This window comes from Rana temporaria, chromosome 4 (assembly GCF_905171775.1).
Source record: "Rana temporaria chromosome 4, aRanTem1.1, whole genome shotgun sequence".
In the NCBI taxonomy this organism is placed as follows: domain Eukaryota; kingdom Metazoa; phylum Chordata; class Amphibia; order Anura; family Ranidae; genus Rana; species Rana temporaria.
Genome location: NC_053492.1, coordinates 434,348,090 through 434,364,119, shown reverse-complemented (window position 1 = coordinate 434,364,119; position 16,030 = coordinate 434,348,090). Strand labels below are relative to the sequence as shown.

Below are 16,030 nucleotides of genomic sequence, written 5' to 3'. Positions count from 1 at the left end.
AAACGGTGGTCAGTGCAAGTAAAAAATGTCCCGGCATCAGTGAGAGTAAACAGTACCCCATCATGGGCTTTAACAGAAGGAATAGTGCCTCATTATTGGTTTCAGTTGGAGGAATAGTGTCCCAAAGGCCAGGCAGAGGCAAGCAAAGGGCTGCAGTTTGGAGACCACTGTCCTATGGCATGTCCGCAGTCTCTGACCAACTCCTATGGCATGTCCGCAGTCTCTGACCAACTCCTATGGCATGTCCGCAGTCTCTGACCAACTCCTATGGCATGTCCGCAGTCTCTGACCAACTCCTATGGAATGTCCGCAGTCTCTGACCAACTCCTATGGCATGTCCGCAGTCTCTGACCAACTCCTATGGAATGTCCGCAGTCTCTGACCAACTCCTATGGAATGTCCGCAGTCTCTGACCAACTCCTATGGAATGTCCGCAGTCTCTGACCAACTCCTATGGAATGTCCGCAGTCTCTGACCAACTCCTATGGAATGTCCGCAGTCTCTGACCAACTCCTATGGAATGTCCGCAGTCTCTGACCAACTCCTATGGAATGTCCGCAGTCTCTGACCAACTCCTATGGAATGTCCGCAGTCTCTGACCAACTCCTATGGAATGTCCGCAGTCTCTGACCAACTCCTATGGAATGTCCGCAGTCTCTGTCTCTGACCAACTCCTATGGAATGTCCGCAGGCTCTGACCAACTCCTTTGGAATGTCCGCAGTCTCTGACCAACTCCTTTGGAATGTCCGCAGTCTCTGACCAACTCCTTTGGAATGTCCGCAGTCTCTGTCTCTGACCAACTCCTATGGAATGTCCGCAGGCTCTGACCAACTCCTTTGGAATGTCTGCAGTCTCTGACCAACTCCTTTGGAATGTCCGCAGTCTCTGACCAACTCCTTTGGAATGTCCGCAGTCTCTGACCAACTCCTATGGAATGTCCGCAGGCTCTGACCAACTCCTATGGAATGTCCGCAGTCTCTGACCAACTCCTATGGAATGTCCGCAGTCTCTGACCAACTCCTATGGAATGTCCGCAGTCTCTGACCAACTCCTATGGAATGTCCGCAGTCTCTGACCATCTCCTATGACATGTCTGCAGTCTCTGACCAACTCCTATGGAATGTCCGCAGTCTCTGACCAACTCCTATGGAATGTCCGCAGTCTCTGACCAACTCCTATGGAATGTCCGCAGTCTCTGACCATCTCCTATGACATGTCTGCAGTCTCTGATCAACTCCTAATAATGTGTGCAGTCACTGATAATATTCAGTACACGTAATGCTATGTGTGGCCCTTGAAGATGTCAAGGGCCACAAATAGGGCCCCCTTTAACTCAAAAGCTGACCACCACTCACCAAGGGTCTAACGTAGTCAAAACACTTTACTGGATGGCATTACAGTGCACAAAAGGTTGGAGGAAAGCGTGGAGGTGTAGAGGTGAAGGTCTCATTAGATCTGCAAGTATCCAGACATTATATTCATTCTAAATGAATTCAATCCAACACGTTCTATGACATCATAGGACTCCACTCTTCACTACCTAATCTAACTGCATCTCCCCAATTACTGCTCAGACACAACGGGCAGCAAAGGGAGAAATTAAACTTCCTGTCCTCCACTTCGGAGCTGAAGTCAGATGAGATGTGTGGGCAGGACACACAGATCTCCACCCGTCACCAAGTCAGATCCAATTCCCGGCTTGTTACGTACGTGTGCTCCCTAAACCATCGGAGTCAAGGAACCGCCATTCAACACAAACTGCAGTATTAATAAAAGGGGACTTGTACCCAAATGTTGATGTAATAAAAAAAAAAATAAAAATAAAAAAACCACACAGTATACAGTCCTGCGGAATTTTAAAATAAAAAAAATATACATACGAAAAGGACTTTTAGGTCTAGTTTACGCTTTCTTCAAAATGTGGCATTTGACCTGCATTTTTGAAGCACTCTGAACGCCAATCAAAGCAGCCATCACTAAATACAATGGTTACCCTACAGTCCTGTACACACTGCTACGTTTGCAGTGCTTTTCTTTAGAAATCATGCGCCATGTCCTATTTTTATGGTGACAGCAGCACTCCCTAACCGCACCTGCAGCATAAATGGGCGCTTCACAGTCAACTTTACTTTTTATTTCATATTGGAAAAAATAGAAAACCAAAAACACACACAGGGCTCATTTACACTTGTTTTGACATTAACATGCATTAAAGGGGTGTTCCAGTCATTTGTAATGTTTATTAAAAAAGTTAGCAGCTACAAAAAGTTTACCTGCTGGCTTTTAACAAACATACACTCACCTGCTCCACGTTCTAGCGACGCGCCGGCCAGGGCTCCGCTCCGCTCCTCCCCGGCCGGCGTCTAAATTCTAAATGTGGGCACCCGGCCGTGACAGCTTTCAGCTTCACGGCCGGGCACCCACTGTGCATGCACGAGCGGCGCTGCGCTATCTGATTGGACAGGCGATCGCCTGGGACCTGTCACGTGTCCAGTATCTGTCGGGCAGCTCGGCATAGTTCCTGCTAAAACCATCCTTCCAGGTGCAATGACGTCATTGGATTGCATCCACCCTCCCAATGGAGGTTCTTCAGCGCTCCTCTGACAACTGATAAGAACAGATACTAAAAGGAGGAAAAAATTAGATCATACCTGAAGGACATGGACTTAAATAAAATTCCAGAAAGCAAACTCAAAAACCTTGAAAGCCCTATAACAGAAGAAGAAATTCTTAAAATGATTCAGGAACTTCCTAATGGTAAAAGCCCTGGCCCCGACGGAATGACAATATACTATAAAACCCTATCCGATATATTAACCCCTAAATTATGTTCCTATTTCAATGGGATAGGAGAAAAGTGGGAGATGCGGAAAGAAGCCTTAGAAGCTTTAATAACTGTAATTCCTAAAGAGGGTAAAGACAAGTCCCTATGCTCCAGTTACAGACCAATTTCGCTTCTTAAAGCGGGGGTTCACCCTATCGACGGGAAAAATTTTTTTTTTTTTTATTTTACCTTAAAATCAGGCATTGTAGCGCGAGCTACAGTATGCCTGTCACGAATTTTTTACCGCCGTACTCACCTTGTAGTCGTCCATCGAAGATTCCGGGGAATGGGCGTGCCTATGGAGACGGAGGATGATTGACGGCCGGCTCTGGCGCGTCACGCTTCTCCGGAAATAGCCGAAATAGGCTCGGTCTTCACGACGCGTGCGCATAGCCTGTGCGCAGGCGCCGTGAAGAGCCGAGACCTACTCCGGCTGTCTTCGGGGAGAGTGACGTGCCAGGGCCGGCCGTCAATCATCCTCCCTCTCCATAGGCACGCCCATTCCCCGCGGGAGCCGGAATCTACGATGGACGACTACAAGGTGAGTACGGGGTTAAAAAAATCGGGACAGGCATACTGTAGCTCGCGCTACAATGCCTGTCTCGATGGTAAAATGTGTCGGGGGGGGGGGTGAACTACCGCTTTAACATAGACCTAAAGATATTTTCTAAAATTCTCGCCAACAGACTGGAAAAAAATTATGAAAGACGTAGTCCATATAGACCAAGTAGGTTTTATCAAATAGGAGAGAAGGAAGAGATAATGGAATTAGATCCCTCCTGATAATCGAGGAAATCAGGAAAAGTGGAGCCCCGGGACTACTTCTGTCAATAGAGGCCGAAAAGGATTTTGACAGAGTAGACTGGGGCTTCATGCAGAATACATTAGAGGCGATTGAATTAGGGCCCAGAATGAGAAGGTGGATAAGATCCTTATATAAAAACAGACCTACCGCAAGAATCAAAGTCAATGGAACCATCTCAGAACCCTTTGAAATGGAAAATGGCACCCGCCAGGGGTGCCCATTTTCACCGTTGCTGTTCACTCTCGCATTAGAACCTCTGTTAAGAGGGATAAGGCGAAACGTGGACATTATAGGAGGAGAGGAGCATAAACTTGCCGCTTATGCGGACGATATACTGCTCTACGTAACAAACCCCAGGATAACCCTCCCCAATCTTATGAGAATGATTAAAGAATTTGGCACGATATCCAACTTTAAGATAAACACTGTCAAATCAGAAATATTGAGCATAAAACATCCCTAAAAAAGAAAGCTGCGCTCTACAGGAAGACTTCCCCATTTAGCTGGAAAAAAAGAATTAAAATATTTGGGAATTAGATTAGCAACTTCTAGGGAGACTCTATATAAGATCAAGTATATCCCATTACTAAATGAGGTCAAAGATGACCTAAACAGAATTGCACCAGGGCAACTTTCACGGACTGGGAGAATAAATATCTTCAAAATGATAATACTACCAAAATAATAGTTTATAAAATACAGATGCTCCCAATACCACAAGCCTACTTCAAAAAAACTACAGTCAATGTTTCTTAAATTTATCTGGAGAGGAAAAAAAACATTAAATTAACACTATTGACTAAGGATAAGACACAAGGGGGGTTAGGGGCACCAGATACAAGGAAATATTACCACGCAATTGTCCTTTCACAAATAGTGGACTGGGCTAAAAATATAGAAAAAAGATGGGTAAATATGGAAAATAAACTTTGTAAACTAGCACTGGGGAAATTTGGGTCCCGGCACAGTATAGAGGATTAAGTCCCGAAGCTCACTATATCACAAGGCACGCACTAAAACTTTGGGATCAGATGCACAGGAAAGAAAAATGGGACTATAACTCACCTTTTATACCTTAAAAATGACACAAAATTCTTTCCACCAGGGGAGGAAAAAAGGTTTGGTAAATGGATAATTAAAGTGGAGGTTCCCCTAAAAATAAACTTTTAACATTGCATTTCCCACATTAATGACAATTAGAATCGGCTGGTTTTATTTAAAAAAAAACGTCCGTACGTACCGTTTGCTATATGCGTTCTCACCGCCACTTCCGGGTACGATTGTGGGGATGGGCATTCCTAATTGATGGACAGGCATCTGATCGACGCATACATCGCGTCACGAGATGCCGAAAGAACCCGAACGTCGGTGCGCTTTTTTCGGTATCTCGTGACGCGATGTATGCGTCGGTCGGATGCCTGTCCATCAATTAGGAAAGCCCATCCCCACCATCGTACCCGGAAGTGGCGGTGAGAACGCATATAGCAAACGGTACGTACGGACGTTTTTTTTTAATAAAACCAGCCGATTCTAATTGTTATTAATGTGGGAAATGCAATGTTAAAAGTTTATTTTTAGGGGAACCACCCCTTTAAGGACAACTCCCAATTAAAAGATGTTATGGAACAAAACAAGTTACTAACATTTCAGGAATTAAAAAATAGTAAGGAAATTATTCTGATTGATGAATGGCGGTACGCGCAATTGAAACATTTCTTTGAAAGCCTTCCACAGCCGATTAGATCGAAAATAAATCTTCGGCCCTTTGAAAAACTATGTGTGGATAAGATCGAAAAGGGGAAAATCTCAAAGACTTATAAAATATTCTTTCTGTTTTTGGTCAAGTCTGAAGTGGGTAAAAAAAAAAAAAAAGAAAAAGAAGAACAGATACTACACTTGATCTTAGCCAAAAGGCCGTGAAGCGATTTACAGTACCTATTGGTAAGCCTTATTCTAGGCTTACTTATAGCTACAACTTCCCCATGGAGGTGTATGAAAGTGTGAACAGGGCTGTAAGTTAGCAATCGTGCTTAGTGAGAGGTGCATCGATTGGCACGGAGATCTATTTAAAAAAAGTGTGCCAAATGCCACATTTTGAAGCAATCAATAGGATTTGTAATAGGAATACAAGTGATCAAAAAAAATAAAAAAAATAAAAAAAGGGAAAGTGTAAAAATAAAAATAAAATAAACACGCAGAATCGAATGCGTATGTCACGCCCACATATGTAAACGAAGTTCAATCCGCACATGTGATGCAACGCCGCAAACGTTGTGAGTAACAATTCTATCCCAAGACCTCCTCTGTAGCCATTCCACTAGTGTGCGCAATTTTAAAAGGGTGACATGTTAGGTATCCATTTACTTGGCATAACATCATCTTTCACATTGTACAAAAAGATTGGGCTAACTTTAGTGGGGGGTTTTTTATTCATTCATGAAAAAGTCGCCCCTGTGTGAACTGGCTCTTAGGGATCATCCACCAGGGTATCCAAAATACAGAGTTTAAAATGCATACAGTATATGCATCTAAAACAGAATTCTAGGAATCAGTGAGTATATAAACACACAGATGCATCTGCAAACAAAAATGAGTGTTACATTTAGCATTGTAAATATAAGCACTATGGGCCAGATTCTCGTACATATCCGGCGGTGTAACGTATCTCATTTACGTTACTCCGCCGCAAGTTTAACGGGCAAGGGCCTGATTCCCAAACCACTTACCTGTAAACTTGCGGCCGTGTAGCGTAAAGTCCACCCGCGGAAGCACTCCTAATTCAAATGATTTTGGTAGGGGGCGTAGATCATTTAAATTAGGCGCGCTCCCGCGCCGATCGTACTGCGCATGCTCCGTCGGGTAAATTACCCGACGTGCATTGCGCTAAATGACGTCGCACGGTCAGTGTAGATATTGCAGCCTAATATACAAGGGCGCTGGCCGTCGTATCTTAGGCATGTTAAAGTGTATCTCAGTTTGAAAATACACTTAAACATAGGACGGCCTTAGAATCGGACTTACGTTGGCGTATCTGCTGATACGCCGGCGTAATTCTTTGAGAATCTGGCCCTATATCTTGGGAGTTTCCAGCTCCTTGAACTATTCCTTCCTGGTCTGAATGTCTCACTATGTGGTGTATTTCCAGCTCCTGCGTATTGCGGGGACATGCAGAGTTTGTAGTAGGATCTAACAGACAAGTGTGAAAACTATTGGTATACAAGTTCCCGAATCTCACAGCTTTCTCCAACACTTGACACATCTCACAAAACAACACAGAATTCTCCTGTAGGAAGAAAAACATCCCATTTCTTTGTAGAGGAGAAGCTTCCATCTGCCACATTTCACACTGAAAGTAATGAGCTTGAAGATTTTTTTTTTTTTACACTGAGTGCAGAAGTCCAATTCTACTTGTGAGCCACTAAAAGTCATTGTGATGTGATGGACATCTTTACATGTTTGTTGTATCATATTACCAGGGCTGAATTTCCTATATTTGGTAATGTAATATCTATGTGCCAGGCAATGCAATCAGCATCGCTGTTGAGTAACTACTGAGATAGCAGCAGCAGAGACAGGCAACCACTAGGAAGAAGTCCTTATGTTCTCCAGCTAGGTCTTTCATTGACTTTATGTGGACCTTCACCCATGAAGAGCACTTCCTCTCATCCGTCTCCTCCCCACCACTCCCTCCTACAAATCTGCAATTTTTATCTTTTTACAGAAAAACACTTTTTTTTTGGCCTAGGCCAATACAAAAGGTGTCTCATTACGAAGGTGTCACATAAAAAAACATCTCATGATGTGTAAAAGCAAAGAGCTCTCTCAAGACCTTTTTAACCTCATTGTTGCAAAACATACTAATGGCATTGGTTACAGAAGGATTTCTGAATGGTCCAGTGAGCACTGTTGGGGCCATAATCCAGAAATGGAAAGAACACAATTTCACCATAAACTGACCATGACTAGGTGCTCCTTGTAAGATTTCTGACAGAGGACTGAAAAGAATTATGAGAAGAAGAGTTGTCCAAGAGCCAAGGACCACTTGTGGAGAGCTTTAGAAAGACCTGGAATTAGCAGCTACAACTGAACGGTTTAAAAAAAAAAAGCAACAAGTAATGCTCTCCCCACCATGACCTGTATGCACGCTCATCACATAAAAAGACTCCATTGCTGAGGAAAAAGCATGCTGAAGCTCATTTAAAGTTTGCTGCCCAACATTTAGACAAGCCTGTGAAATATGGGGAGAATATAGTCTGTTCAGACGAGACTAGGGTTGTCCCGATACCACTTTTTTAGGACCGAGTACAAGTACCGATACTTTTTTTCAAGTACTCGCCGATACCGAATACCGATACTCTTTCTTAAATGTGTCCCCCACAGATGCAGCCATGCCCCCCCCCACAGATGCAGCCATGTCCCCCCCCCACAGATGCAGCCATGTCCCCCCCACAGATGCAGCCATGTCCCCCCCCCACAGATGCAGCCATGTCCCCCCCCCACAGATGCAGCCATGTCCCCCCCCCACAGATGCAGCCATGTCCCCCCCCCACAGATGCAGCCATGTCCCCCCCCCACAGATGCAGCCATGTCCCCCCCCCACAGATGCAGCCATGTCCCCCCCCCACAGATGCAGCCATGTCCCCCCCCACAGATGCAGCCATGTCCCCCCCCACAGATGCAGCCATGTCCCCCCCACAGATGCAGCCATGTCCCCCCACAGATGCAGCCATGTCTCCCCACAGATGCAGCCATGTCTCCCCATATATGCAGCCATGTCCCCCATATATGCAGCCATGTCCCCCATATATGCAGCCATGTCCCCCATATATGCAGCCATGTCCCCCACATATGCAGCCATGTCCCCCACATATGCAGCCATGTCCCCCCATACCTAGATACCGCCGCCTAGTTAATCAGCGTGCGGGGAACATTACAGCTTTCATTTGAATAGCTGTGTGTTCCCCACCGCGCCGCTTATAGACACTCCCCCTTGCTCGGGATTGGACGGGTGATCTGCACTTTGATAGACAGATCACCCGTTCAATCCCGAGCAAGGGGGAGTGTCTATACGAGGCGCGGAACACACAGCTATTCAAATGAAAGCTGTAATGTTCCCCGCACGCTGATTAACTAGGCGGCGTTGGGGCGGGGGGGGGGGGGTGGTACTATCGGATCTGGCATCGGGGGCATTTGCGGGAGTACAAGTATCGGGACAACCCTAGACGAGACAAAAAACAAAACAAAAGGAAACTCTTTGGACGCCATAAAATACACCATGTTTGGAGATCAAGCGGCACAGCACATCACCCCAAAAACACCCCCATACCAACAGTGAAGTTTGGAGGTGGGAAAATGGTGTGGAGTTGTTTTTCGGCATACGGTTCTGGCAAACTCCACTTTATTGAAGGAGGGATGAATGGAAAAACGTACCAAGACATTCTTGATACGCCGAGGTGGTTATGGGTTCCTGTTCTCCTTGAAGAAAATGTATTTTACATTTTATGGAGAATGGAGCAGGAGGATCTGGAACAAACGAAGGTGGACAAGAACACCCAAACCTCCCAGGTGGACGTATCAGTCAGAAGTTGCAGTGGAGAGGTCTCACTGTTGGAGAACCCAAGACCAGCGGCGGTCCGTCCATAGAGGGCGCTGGAGCGCCACCCCCTCTGGCTCCGCACCGCCACTGAAAATAACATACATTCATGCATTGCATGTATGTTATTGTTGCCAGCTGCCGCTGGTCTATTCAGGTGGCCAGAAATTGAGCGTCGACCACCTGATTAACGGCAGCTGGTTGGCTGTGCGGAAGTGCCTATCGGAAAGCCCATCAGAGCCGCTGGCTCTGAGTACAGCCCTCATCTCCCGGATTTCTTATCCAGGGAACGTACGGGGTGCGTTCCTTGGATAAGACTGAAGGTCGTCTCAGCCAATCAGGTTCACAGATTCTGGTCATTGGTAACGCGATTGGCTGTAGCGTCACCAAGGCGGGAGAAGACATCGAGGGACGTCGAAGGATTAAGGTAAGTGCATTTTACAGGGCACAGCGGCGACAATGGGCACAGTGGCAACAATTAAAGGGGACAGTGACATGCACAGTGGCAACAATGGGCACAGTAGTAACAATGTGGGCACAGTAGTGACATCAATGGGCACAGTGGCGACAATTGAGGGGCATAGTGGTGACAATTGGCACAGTGGCGACAATTGAGGGGCACAGTGGCTGCGTTTGATGGCATTGCGCAGTGGTGTGAATTGATGGCATAGTGACTGCATTTGATGGCATGGCACAGTGGTGGTAATTGATGGCACAGTGGCTGCATTTGATGGCATGGCACAATGGCTGCATTTGATGGCATGGCACAGTGGTGACAATTGATGGGCACAGTGGTGACAATTGATGGGCACAGTGGTGACAATTGATGGGCACAGTGGTGACAATTGATGGGCACAGTGAGGCTGCAATTTTTCTCTTTTTTTCAAGTTTGCGCCCCCCCAAAAATGTTGAGCACCAGCCACCACTGCCCAAGACATATAAAGAAGTCAAGGGCCAACTCCACCTACCACTTAGATATCACTTTTGAGTGGGCTGATCTTTGAGACTTTTTCGGCAAGCCTGAAACCATGTATAAGAATAGGAAAAAGTCCTAAACAGGCAGAAGGTAAAGCGGTATAATTCATTAGCAGGAGTTTAAAGAACGCACACAATGATGGACTTTTCCTGGAACGGGCCATTACTACCTTCTCGCTTTCTATAATTGGCTTTCTGACCTACAATGCATTCCACGGACTCCGGAGACCAGGAAAACCATGCCTTTAGCTATGACAATAAAGGGGGTCCGCAGAGACCATTTAGTGCCGTGGCCCTTAGGAATGTAACATATTCAACAACAAAAAAGGAAAGAAAAAAAATCCACCTCATTCTCTTCTTTGTGTGACCCTATTCACGGCTTCCCATTGTCTGCTGCAAAGGGCAGAGTAGTTGGTGCCCTAAATTGTCGGGTTAGCGATGTGCTCCGTGTAGAGACTGGGGGGGATATATACACAAGATGAATCCCAACAGATGTTCCCAGAGACTTTATTCGGATGCACAATGCTTTTTTAAATGGGTGTTTACTTTAAGCCTTGATTAGGCCAACTGGAACCATTTAACTACAACTCCCAGCATGCTACTGTGACTGTTGTAGGTTTCTGCCAAACAATAAAGTAATACTAATAATAATTCCTTTATGGCTCAAGATTTTTATCATTTTGCACAGGGCTTTGTAATTCTCCAAGTTGCAAGTCTGCCGAAATCTTCATCATCACCAGTATTAGGCATTAGCAGTGTCAGTAGCTTGATATTTACTTTGCATATGGATAACATAGGATTATTTATGTATTTTTTTATTATTATTATTCATAAATTTATAGTAAGGAAAAGAAGGTTCTATGTAAGAAAAAGTAATCACAGGAAAAAAAACAAAAAAAAAAAAAAAAAGTCATTATCCAACCCAGTCTTCGTCCAAAAGTTTCAATTTTACTACTTACCTGCTTGCCGACCAGCCGCCGCAGTTACCGTATTTATCAGCGTATACCGCGCACTTTTTCCCCCTTAAAAATCAGGGGGAAATCGTGGGTGCGCGATATACACTGATCCCCACTGTCTCCGACATTGTCCGAGCCGAGCGTACTGCACACTCCGCTAGGCTCGGCTCCGCCCGCAGCCACGCGAGAGGGGCCGAGTGCGCAGGAAATCCGGCTCTGCACAGTGCGCCAAATTCAAACACACAACGGAACGCAACCCCCGGGCAAGGTGCGGCTGGACACCTCCAAAGCCGCAGACGGACACCCACAAGGCTCGACGGACCCCGCGCAACGCCGCAGATGGACGATAAATACGGAATACCACGGCAGGTCAGCACGGCTGCGCGAGATCACAAAGCTATACGTCATCTCGCGAATCAGCCAATAGGGGCCCGTGCAAGTCAGACCCACCCCCCCTTCAGTTAGAACACACACAGGAAACATAATTAACCCCTTCCTCGCCCCCTAGTGTTAACCCCTTCCCTGCCAGTGGCATTTTTATAGTAATCAATGCATTTTTATAGCACTGTTATAAAACCGCTATAAAAATGCCATTGGTCCCAAAAATGTGTCAAAAAAATGTCAAAAAAGTGTCCGAAGTGTCCGCCATAAGGTCGCAGTACCGATAAAATCGCTGATCGCCATTACTAGTAAAAAAAAAATATATATATAATAAAAATGCCATAAAACTATGCCATATTTTGTAGACGCTATAACTTTTGCGCAAACCAATCAATAAACGCTTATTGCGATTTTGTTTACGAAAAATATGTAGAAGAATACGTATATGCCTAAACTGAGGGGGAAAAAAGTTTTTTTTATATATTTGTGGGGATATTTATTACAGCAAAAAGTTAAACATATTCATTTTTTTCAAAATTGTCGCTCTATTTTTGTTTATAGCGCAAAAACTAAAAAGCGCAGAGGTGATCAAGTACCACCAAAGAAAGCTCTATTTGTGGGGAAAAAAGGACGCCAATTTTGTTTGGGAGCCACGTCGCATGACCGCGCAATTGTCAGTTAAATCGACGCAGTGTCGAAGCGCAAAAAGTGGCCCGGTCATTGACCAGCAATATGGTCCGGGGCTGAAGAGGTTAAAGTGATAAACACACAATGATTAACCACTTCAGCTCCGGAAGATTCTCCCCCCCCCCCCCAAATGACCAGGCCATTTTTTTGCAATACGGCACTGCATTATTTTAACTGACAATCGCGCAGTTGTGCAATGCTGTAGCAAAAAAAAATAAAAAAAAGATGATGTCCTTTCTCCCCCACAAATAGAGCTTTCTTTTTTGTGGCATTTGATCACCTCCTGTGGTTTTTATTTTGTTGTGCTATAAGCAAAAACAGACAACAAAAAAAAAAGACTTTCTGCTACTTCTACTACTTTGTCTTTTTTTTTTTTAATAGTAATGGCGGCGATCAGCAAATTATAGCGGGGACTGCGATATTGCGGCAGGCAAATCGGACACTAAGTGAGACTTTTTGGGGACCAGACACCCCAATAGAGTGATCAGTGCTAACAAAATGCACTGTCACTGTACTATTGACACTGGCAGGGAAGCCGTTAACATCAGGGGCACTCAAAGGGTTAAATGTGCACCTAGAGTGCTTTCTAAATGTGGTGAGGTGCTTGTACTGCAAGACAACTGAGATCTGCATTTCTGCTTAGCAAAAAACACAAGCTCTGCCTTCTCCTGTCACAGAAAGGCGACCTGCCATGTTTACATAGGAACGACCAGCGTGTCCGGGCAGACATCAGGTCTGGAAGCGGTTACTTTTCATTGTCCGTTCCATTTCTGTATGTGGATGATGGCACTGTAATCATTTTAATATAAAAAATAATAATGTTAGAATACTACTATACTAGCTCATTATGAAATACTTACCTTACAGGGAGTGCAGAATTATTAGGCAAATTAGTTTTTTGACCACATCATCCTCTTTATGCATGTTGTCTTACTCCAAGCTGTATAGGCTCGAAAGCCTACTACCAATTAAGTATATTAGGTGATGTGCATCTCTGTAATGAGAAGGTGTGTGGTCTAATGACATCAACACCCTATATCAGGTGTGCATAATTATTAGTCAACTTCCTTTCCTTTGGCAAAATGGGTCAAAAGAAGGACTTGACAGGCTCAGAAAAGTAAAAAATAGTGAGATATATTGCAGAGGGATGCAGCACTCTTAAAATTGCAAAGCTTCTGAAGCGTGATCATCGAACAATCAAGCGTTTCATTCAAAATAGTCAACAGGGTCGCAAGAAGCGTGTGGAAAAACCAAGGCGCAAAATAACTGCCCATGAACTGAAAAAAGTCAAGCGTGCAGCTGCCAAGATGCCACTTGCCACCAGTTTGGCCATATTTCAGAGCTGCAACATCACTGGAGTGCCCAAAAGCACAAGGTGTGCAATACTCAGAGACATGGCCAAGGTAAGAAAGGCTGAAAGACGACCACCACTGAACAAGACACACAAGCTGAAACGTCAAGACTGGGCCAAGAAATATCATAAGACTGATTTTTCTAAGGTTTTATGGACTGATGAAATGAGAGTGAGTCTTGATGGGCCAGATGGATGGGCCCGTGGCTGGATTGGTAAAGGGCAGAGAGCTCCAGTCCGACTCAGACGCCAGCAAGGTGGAGGTGGAGTACTGGTTTGGGCTGGTATCATCAAAGATGAGCTTGTGGGGCCTTTTCGGGTTGAGGATGGAGTCAAGCTCAACTCCCAGTCCTACTGCCAGTTTCTGGAAGACACCTTCTTTAAGCAGTGGTACAGGAAGAAGTCTGCATCCTTCAAGAAAAACATGATTTTCATGCAGGACAATGCTCCATCACACGCGTCCAAGTACTCCACAGCGTGGCTGGCAAGAAAGGGTATAAAAGAAGAAAAACTAATGACATGGCCTCCTTGTTCACCTGATCTGAACCCCATTGAGAACCTGTGGTCCATCATCAAATGTGAGATTTACAAGGAGGGAAAACAGTACACCTCTCTGAACAGTGTCTGGGAGGCTGTGGTTGCTGCTGCACGCAATGTTGATGGTGAACAGATCAAAACACTGACAGAATCCATGGATGGCAGGCTTTTGAGTGTCCTTGCAAAGAAAGGTGGCTATATTGGTCACTGATTTGTTTTTGTTTTGTTTTTGAATGTCAGAAATGTATATTTGTGAATGTTGAGATGTTATATTGGTTTCACTGGTAAAAATAAATAATTGAAATGGGTATATATTTTTTTTTTGTTAAGTTGCCTAATAATTATGCACAGTAATAGTCACCTGCACACACAGATATCCCCCTAAAATAGCTAAAACTAAAAACAAACTAAAAACTACTTCCAAAAATATTCAGCTTTGATATTAATGAGTTTTTTGGGTTCATTGAGAACATAGTTGTTATTCAATAATAAAATTAATCCTCAAAAATACAACTTGCCTAATAATTCTGCACTCCCTGTAGAACGAAGCCCTCCAGCACGGTACACTGGACCATCAGAGCGCAGATGAAGTCATCGATTGCATGCACTCTGAATATCTCCTAAACTGTGCAAGTTTAGGAGATATTCACAGTACCTACAGGTAAGCGTTATTATAGGCTTACCTGTAGGTACAATTAAAAAATACTTCCTCTTTAAAACGGATAGATAGCCACTTAAACATGCTAATTGGACATTGCCATTACTGGAGGACCCAGTGACCTGGGGTCATGACCTCAAAAGGTCAACACCATCTAAACTGAAATTTCAGTCACTGGTGTGTTGAATCCCTGGTCAGCTTCTTCCCCAAGATCCCACTGAAGAGATGGCCAGCTTCTTCCCCAAGATCCCACTGGAGACATGGCCAGCTTCTTCCCCAAGATCCCACTGGAGACATGGCCAGCTTCTTCCCCAAGATCCCACTGGAGACATGGCCAGCTTCTTCCCCAAGATCCCACTGGAGACATGGCCAGCTTCTTCCCCAAGATCCCACTGGAGACATGGCCAGCTTCTTCCCCAAGATCCCACTGGAGACATGGCCAGCTTCTTCCCCAAGATCCCACTGGAGACATGGCCAGCTTCTTCCCCAAGATCCCACTGGAGACATGGCCAGCTTCTTCCCCAAGATCCCACTGGAGACATGGCCAGCTTCTTCCCCAAGATCCCACTGGAGACATGGCCAGCTTCTTCCCCAAGATCCCACTGGAGACATGGCCAGCTTCTTCCCCAAGATCCCACTGGAGACATGGCCAGCTTCTTCCCCAAGATCCCACTGGAGACATGGCCAGCTTCTTCCCCAAGATCCCACTGGAGACATGGCCAGCTTCTTCCCCAAGATCCCACTGGAGACATGGCCAGCTTCTTCCCCAAGATCCCACTGGAGACATGGCCAGCTTCTTCCCCAAGATCCCACTGGAGACATGGCCAGCTTCTTCCCCAAGATCCCACTGGAGACATGGCCAGCTTCTTCCCCAAGATCCCACTGGAGACATGGCCAGCTTCTTCCCCAAGATCCCACTGGAGACATGGTCAGCTTCTTCCCCAAGATCCCACTGGAGAGATGGTCAGCTTCTTCCCCAAGATCCCACTGGAGAGATGGTCAGCTTCTTCCCCAAGATCCCACTGGAGAGATGGTCAGCTTCTTCCCCAAGATCCCACTGGAGAGATGGTCAGCTTCTTCCCCAAGATCCCACTGGAGAGATGGTCAGCTTCTTCCCCAAGATCCCACTGGAGAGATGGTCAGCTTCTTCCCCAAGATCCCACTGGGGAAGAAGCTGGCCATCTCTCCAGTGAAATCTTGGGGAAGAAGCTGGCCATCTCTCCAAACAGCAGATCCGTGGTGGAGAAGGGCTGCTATAAACT

General features: G+C 45.4%; 1 protein-coding gene and 1 pseudogene across 1 annotated transcript in view; both read right to left on the bottom strand.

The window, feature by feature from the left end:
• Positions 1-16,030, bottom strand: part of PTPN14 (protein tyrosine phosphatase non-receptor type 14) — a 151,469-nt gene that overhangs the window by 115,049 nt on the left and 20,390 nt on the right. The window lies entirely within an intron of this gene.
• LOC120938688 lies at positions 5,465-5,556 on the bottom strand (annotated as a pseudogene).